Below are 6425 nucleotides of genomic sequence, written 5' to 3'. Positions count from 1 at the left end.
ATATATATATATATATAGATATATATGCAAACATGCATACATACAATAGGCATATGCATGCATATATACACAGACACACGTACATACAACATGCACACACATAACATATACATACACACAAATACGTACAAATACACACACACACACGCACGTAAGTACATAAGCGAACGCATATACATACATTTACTCATAAATATGAATTTGAGAGTATCGTGTGCATGAAGCCGTGCGCATATCTGTGTGTCTGTGTCTATACACACGCGTGTCCTCTAACGCATTCATATATATACGTAAATATGAAGATGTTGAAAATCCGCCATTTTCTGGTGACGTTGTCAGTTGGAACTGGTACAAGTAGAAAAGCCATTTATACGCCAGTAGTTTGAATAAACTAATTAACGCATAAACTCGACTCGTGAAATTAGATTTTCCTATTCACTTCCTTGTAACTTTTTTAGAAATGTTCTTTTTTAATATTTCGAGCAAAACAAGCCACGGTTTTAACATTACGAAGGAGAGCCTGGCAAAATGCAGTTGACGATTGCGTGATGTAGTGGCGATCATAAAGAAGTCAGCGATTCGTATTTCGCTATTGGTGTTTTACTGTGTTACAGAGGCTGATATATTAAAATTTTTTATCGTTGTTTAACTAGCTGTGATCATATACCATGAGTAACTACAGCATTGCGGAGCTTTAAAAAGAAAAAAAGGTCGTATGATCCTTTAGTGGTGAGCTCAAATGCTATCCTGGACCTTGGTAAAGAAAAAAAAAAGATGACAAATGAGACAGAAGTATAAGAGAACAAGTATGGAAGCGCGCGAAACCGAAGAATGTAAACGAATTTAAACACTCGAAGATGTTATTGTTGTTTCTTCGGTTTCTCTGTTGCTTTGTAGTAGTAGTAGTAGTAGTAGTAGTAGTAGTAGTAGTAGTAGTAGTAGTTGTTGTTGCTGTTGTTGTTGTTGTTAGTCTTGATGTTGCTGCTGTTGGTAATACCAGCGACAACAATAACACTAACACTAGAAACAACAACAAGCAACAGCAGCAGTAACAGCAGAAAGAAGAAGAAGAAGAAGAAGAAGAAGAAGAAGAAGAAAAAGAAGAGGAAGAAGAAAGGAGGAGGAGAAGAAGAAGAAGAAAGGAGGAGAAGAAGAAGAAGAAGAAGAAGAAGAAGAAAGGAGAAGAAGAAGAGGAAGAAGAAGAAGAAGAAGAAAAGAGAAGAAGAAGAGGAAGAGGAAGAAGAAGAAAGGAGAAGAAGAAGAGGAAGAAGAAGAAGAAGAAGAGGAAAGAAGGAGGAGAAGAAGAAGAAAACGAAGAAGAAGATGAAGAAGAAGAAAAAGAAGAAGAAGAAGAAGAAAGAAGGAGAAGAAGAAGAAGAAGAAGAAGAAAGAAGGAGAAGGAGGAGAAAGAAGAAGAAAACGAAGAAGAAGAAGAAGAAGAAGAAGAAAAAGAAGAAGAAAGAAGGAGAAGAAGAAGGAGAAGAAGAAGAAGAAGAAAAAGAAGAAGAAAACGAAGAAGAAGAAAAAGAAGAAGAAGAAGAAGAAAAAGAAGAAGAAGAGGAAGAAGAAAGAAGGAGAAGAAGAAGAAGAAGAAGAAGAAAGAAGGAGAAGAAGAAGAAGAAGAAGAAGAAGAGGAAGAAGAAGAAGAAGGAGAAAGAAGAAGAAAACGAAGAAGAAGAAGAAAAAGAAGAAGAAGAAGAAAAAGAAGAAGAAAGAAGGAGAAGAAGAAGAAAAAGAAGAAGAAGAGGAAAGAAGGAGAAGAAAGAAGTAGAAGAAGGAGGAGAAAGAATAATAATAATAATAATAATAATAATAAGAAGAAGAAGAACAACAACAACAACAACAACAAAATTTTGCTAAGGTGAGATTTTGAATTACAAAATTTTTAACCTTAGATGGTAATAAGAATGACAAACTGACGGCAGTTAAAAAACACATAAAAAAAAACAAAACAAATCATAACTGCCAAATACAAAATCTTGTTGAAATTTACGTGAAGACATGTCTTTATATGGTCACAATTTTTACGCATTGAATGATCAGCATAAAACTAATAAAGAGAAAAAATGGCGACGAAGTGAACATAGTGATGGTACCAGTTAATAATCAAATATCTTGGATTCAACAACTGTTGCTTGCTACAACTTCAGGCAACTCAGAAATCTTCAGGCATTGAAGATGTTTATGGGGAACACTTTCACTGATCTCCGTGTATCTGGGAAATTCCGGACGACGGCAATGTCATGTCTGTTGAGTCACTTTTGCCGATTTTCGTAAATCTCGGAAACGTTCGGCAAACGGCAATGTCATGCCTATTGAGTTACTTTCGTCGATCTCCGTGAATCTCCGAAAGGTTCGGCTAACAGTACTATCACGTCTGTTGAGTTACTTCTGTCGATCTTCGTGCATCTGGGAAAGGTTCGGTTATGTCCTTTGAGTTTCTCCAGAACCAGAGATGTCAGACAAGAATTTGAAAATACCCATAATCCCTAAGCGGAAGAGAGTCATTAATTGATCCCAATCGATTCTCAGTAACCTCATCCCCTCGCCAGAACACGCCTTTATAAAATGCACTCATCAACACTTCTTTATAAAATGCAAAGGTTGATAGATTTTCTACTCAAGCCACAAGGCCCGATATTTTGGGGGAGGGGGGCCAGTCGATTAGATCGACCCAAGTACGTAACTGGTACTTAATTTATCGACCCCGAAAGGAAGAAAAACAAAGTCGACTTCGGTGGAATTTGAACTCAGAACGTAAAGACAGACAAAATATCGCTAAGCATTTCGCACGGCGTGCTAACGTTTCTTATTTTTTACTGCCCACAAGGGGCTACACACAGAAGGGACAAACGAGGAGAGACAAACGGATTAAGTCGATTATATCGACTCCAGTGCGTAGCCGGTACTTATTTAATCGACCCCGAAAAGATGAAAGGCAAAGTCGACCTCGGCGGAATTTGAACTCAGAACGTAAAGACAGACGAAATACCGCTAAGCATTTCGCCCGGCGTGCTAACGTTTCTGCCAGCTCGCCGCCTTAATGCAAAGTTTGATATTACAATATCTACATTGCCTAACTAGTTGTGAATTGTCGGCGTCCGATAACATTCCAGATGTCGGATGTCAAGTATGGGACTAAACTATGTCATAAATTTTAGCTCCGTGAAAGGAAAAAGAAGTGATGCTGGAAAACGTGCTTGACAAAAGATGACCACATCTGACACTGTCTATAGATAAAGCACTTTAATTATATACCTGCATAAAGGCAGCGAGCTGCCAGAATCGTTAGCTGGTCGGGCAAAATGTTTGGCGTCGTTTCGTCCGATCCGTCTTTACGTTCTGAATTCAAATTCTGCGGAGGTTGGCTTCACCTTTCATACTTTCGGGGTCGATAAACAAGTACCAATTAAGCACTGGGTTCGATGTAATTGACTTTCTTACCTCCTCTCCCGAAATTGCTGGCCTTGTGCCAAAAGTTGAAATCACTATATACCTGCATAAGGTAGTAGATTCGTTAGCGTGCCGGACAAAATGCTTAGCAGCATTTCGTCTGTCCTTACTTTCTGAGTTCAAATTCCGTGGAAGTGGACTTCGCCTTTCGGGGTCAATAAAATAAGTACCGTCTGAGCACTAGGGTCGATTTAATTGATTTACTCTGTCTCCGAAATTGCTGGCCTTGTGCCAAAATTTGAAGCTATTATACATCTGCATTATAGGAATCTGTATCCCTGGTACTCCAGACATATGATGGTTGTAGCAGGGTAACACACCCCTTCCACAAGAAGCGTGCTGCTTTCAGGGAAATGACGTTGGACGGTAGTAGCGGATGGATGTTCTGACGAGCGGAATTTCTCCCTTACACACGAAGCAGATTGACTACGGGGGAAATAAGCATAGCGAATTTCTACTTTCATTTCGCGATAGAACTAAACAGAAAGCAAACATGGTCAAATCGATAAAGTAGCGAATAAACAGATAATAGATGGTTACTCTATAGCAAATACATTTAACTGTTTTGATAATTAGTCTAGTCTCAAAATGCTTAACAGCATTTCGTCCGTCTTTACGTTCTGAATTTCAAATTCAGCCGATGTCGACTTTGCCCTTCATCCTTTCGGGATCGATTGAAATAAGTACCAGTTGAGCACTGGGGTCAATGTAATCGACTTAACTGCTTTCCCGAAATTGCTGGCCTTGTGCCAAAGTCAATAATTGGTCCAGTCTGCATAGTTGTAAGTTGTTACCACTGAAGAGACTAAGTGATCGTTGTAATTAGCAGCACCACCAACACATTGACTGGCGTTCACGGCCATGATACAGCTATAGACAGTTCATTTTCTCTTGCTGTATGTAGGTGATACTGAAGAGACTAATTTTTCGTAAGTAGTGGCAGCACTGTAAAATTGAGAAGTGTTTTGTTAGTTTGCAATACTGATCTCACCTCCTCCCAGATTCAAGCTTTTAATAGGAGGTGGGTACCACATATCTAATTTTATCTTGGTATACATGGGCCAACGTCGGAGCCTCTAAACGGTGGTTCGATCTGGCAGAAACAGAAGCCAAAACAGCCTCAGAGCACATCCTACTATACTGAGAAAGGAAAGGAACGCGCTGTGTAATATAGTCCTAAATATCCATAAAATGAATGGATTAGTCATGGCTGGAATGTCCTTGTTCATAATTCTGATCTAGGGCTAAACAACGACAACGGCAGGAGCCAATGAGGGAAACTCCTGGTTGTCAATAGGCTTGCTAGAAATAGCAGCCAAATATCTTTTAAATTTCACTACCATCTTTTAAAGAAATAGGAGACATTGTTTTGTGTACTTCTTGATGTAAGACAGCTGAAAATAAATGGTATGGTCATGGTTAGACCGTTTTTCACGACTAATCTGCTTGATGAGAGCTGACATAAAACCAAATAACAAAAACAGAAGTAATGGTTTCTGACTTGGTTACAAAGCCAGCGATTTTGAGGTGGGGAGAGAAGTCTATACCATCGAATACTGTACTTAACCGGGCCTTTATATTATCGATCTCAAAGGGATGAAGGGTAAAGTTGACCCCCGGCGGGATTTGAACTCAGTACGTAAAAATCCGTGTTAAATACAGCAAATAATTTTATCTGACGCTGTAAACGATTCTTAACAACAATATTATACAGTGCCGTCTTAGGGTATGGATACACTGGCGGTTGCCCGGGTGCCGCACAAGTCAATGGATCCTATGTATGTTTTAGTAAGCATAGGGATTAAGTGTATTGGAGCTCCACTGTATTGCTTTATCCAGGGGTCTAGAATGCCATCAAATGGGCTCTGCAGCGTTCATCTACGCATGTATAAAACCCTTTCTAGACGTTTTTTTTTTTTACCTATATTATAACTGGTGAACAACAAGGTTGTTGATAGTAAGTTTCCACTGTAAGTTCATCGCCAGTAATTTCGTCAGGATTAATACAACACCTGTAATTTGATCACCTGGTAATTACATCTGATCATTTCATCGCCTGATAATTTTCATCGCCTGGTAATTTCATCACCAGCTAAATTCATCGCCTGATAATTTTATCAACAAGTAATTTTATCGCCTAGTAATTTCCTCACCTGGTAATTTATCACCTGGTAATTTCATCACCTGGTAATTTCATCGCCTGGTAATTTCATCGCCTGGTAATTTCATCGCCAGGTAATTATATCAGCTGTAACTACATTGCCTGGTAATTGTTTCACCTTTTTTAATTTGATCACCGGACAGTTTCATCACATGGTAATGACATTACTTGGTAATTTTCTTGTCTGGTAATTACATCACCTGGTAATTACATCACCTGGTAATTACATCACCTGGTAATTACATCACCTGGTAATTACATCACCTGGTAATTACATCACCTGGTAATTACGTCGCCTTTAATTTCATAGACTGGCAATTTCATCACCTGGTAATTACATTGCTTGGTAATTTCTTCGCCTGATAATTTCCTCACCTGATAATTATATCACCTGATAATTACATCGCCCAGTAATTACATCACCATTAATATCATCTCCTGGCAATTTCATTCCTTGCTAATTTTATCGTCTGGTGTTCAGATCGTCTAGTAACTTCATCTCCTGGTAATGCGATCGCTTGGAAAATTCATCGACTGGTAATTTTATCCCTTGTAATTTCATCTCTTGGTATTTTCATCACCCGATGATTTAATCGCGAAGGAACCTTATCTTCAGTTAAATTTCAGGCAAGGTATATATATAATCAATTGAATTAATCGTTATGCCAAATATCTCGTCATTCAATTCATCCTCATACATTTTATCCACAGAATAAATAAATCGACAAACGTTATTTTTATTAAGTCCTTATTCAAAGATTGAATTTGCCGATCAAAACGAAAGTTAAAAAATAAAATTCGTGCAATAGGT

General features: G+C 38.4%; 1 long non-coding RNA gene across 1 annotated transcript in view; it reads right to left on the bottom strand.

Annotated features, from left to right (window-relative positions):
• Window positions 1-6425, bottom strand: part of LOC128248662 (uncharacterized) — a 70184-nt gene that overhangs the window by 24299 nt on the left and 39460 nt on the right. The window lies entirely within an intron of this gene.

This window comes from Octopus bimaculoides, chromosome 9 (genome assembly GCF_001194135.2).
Source record: "Octopus bimaculoides isolate UCB-OBI-ISO-001 chromosome 9, ASM119413v2, whole genome shotgun sequence".
NCBI classification, from domain to species: Eukaryota; Metazoa; Mollusca; class Cephalopoda; order Octopoda; family Octopodidae; genus Octopus; species Octopus bimaculoides.
The sequence above is the reverse complement of the archived record's forward strand: the minus strand, read 5'-3'. Positions and strand labels throughout refer to the sequence as shown.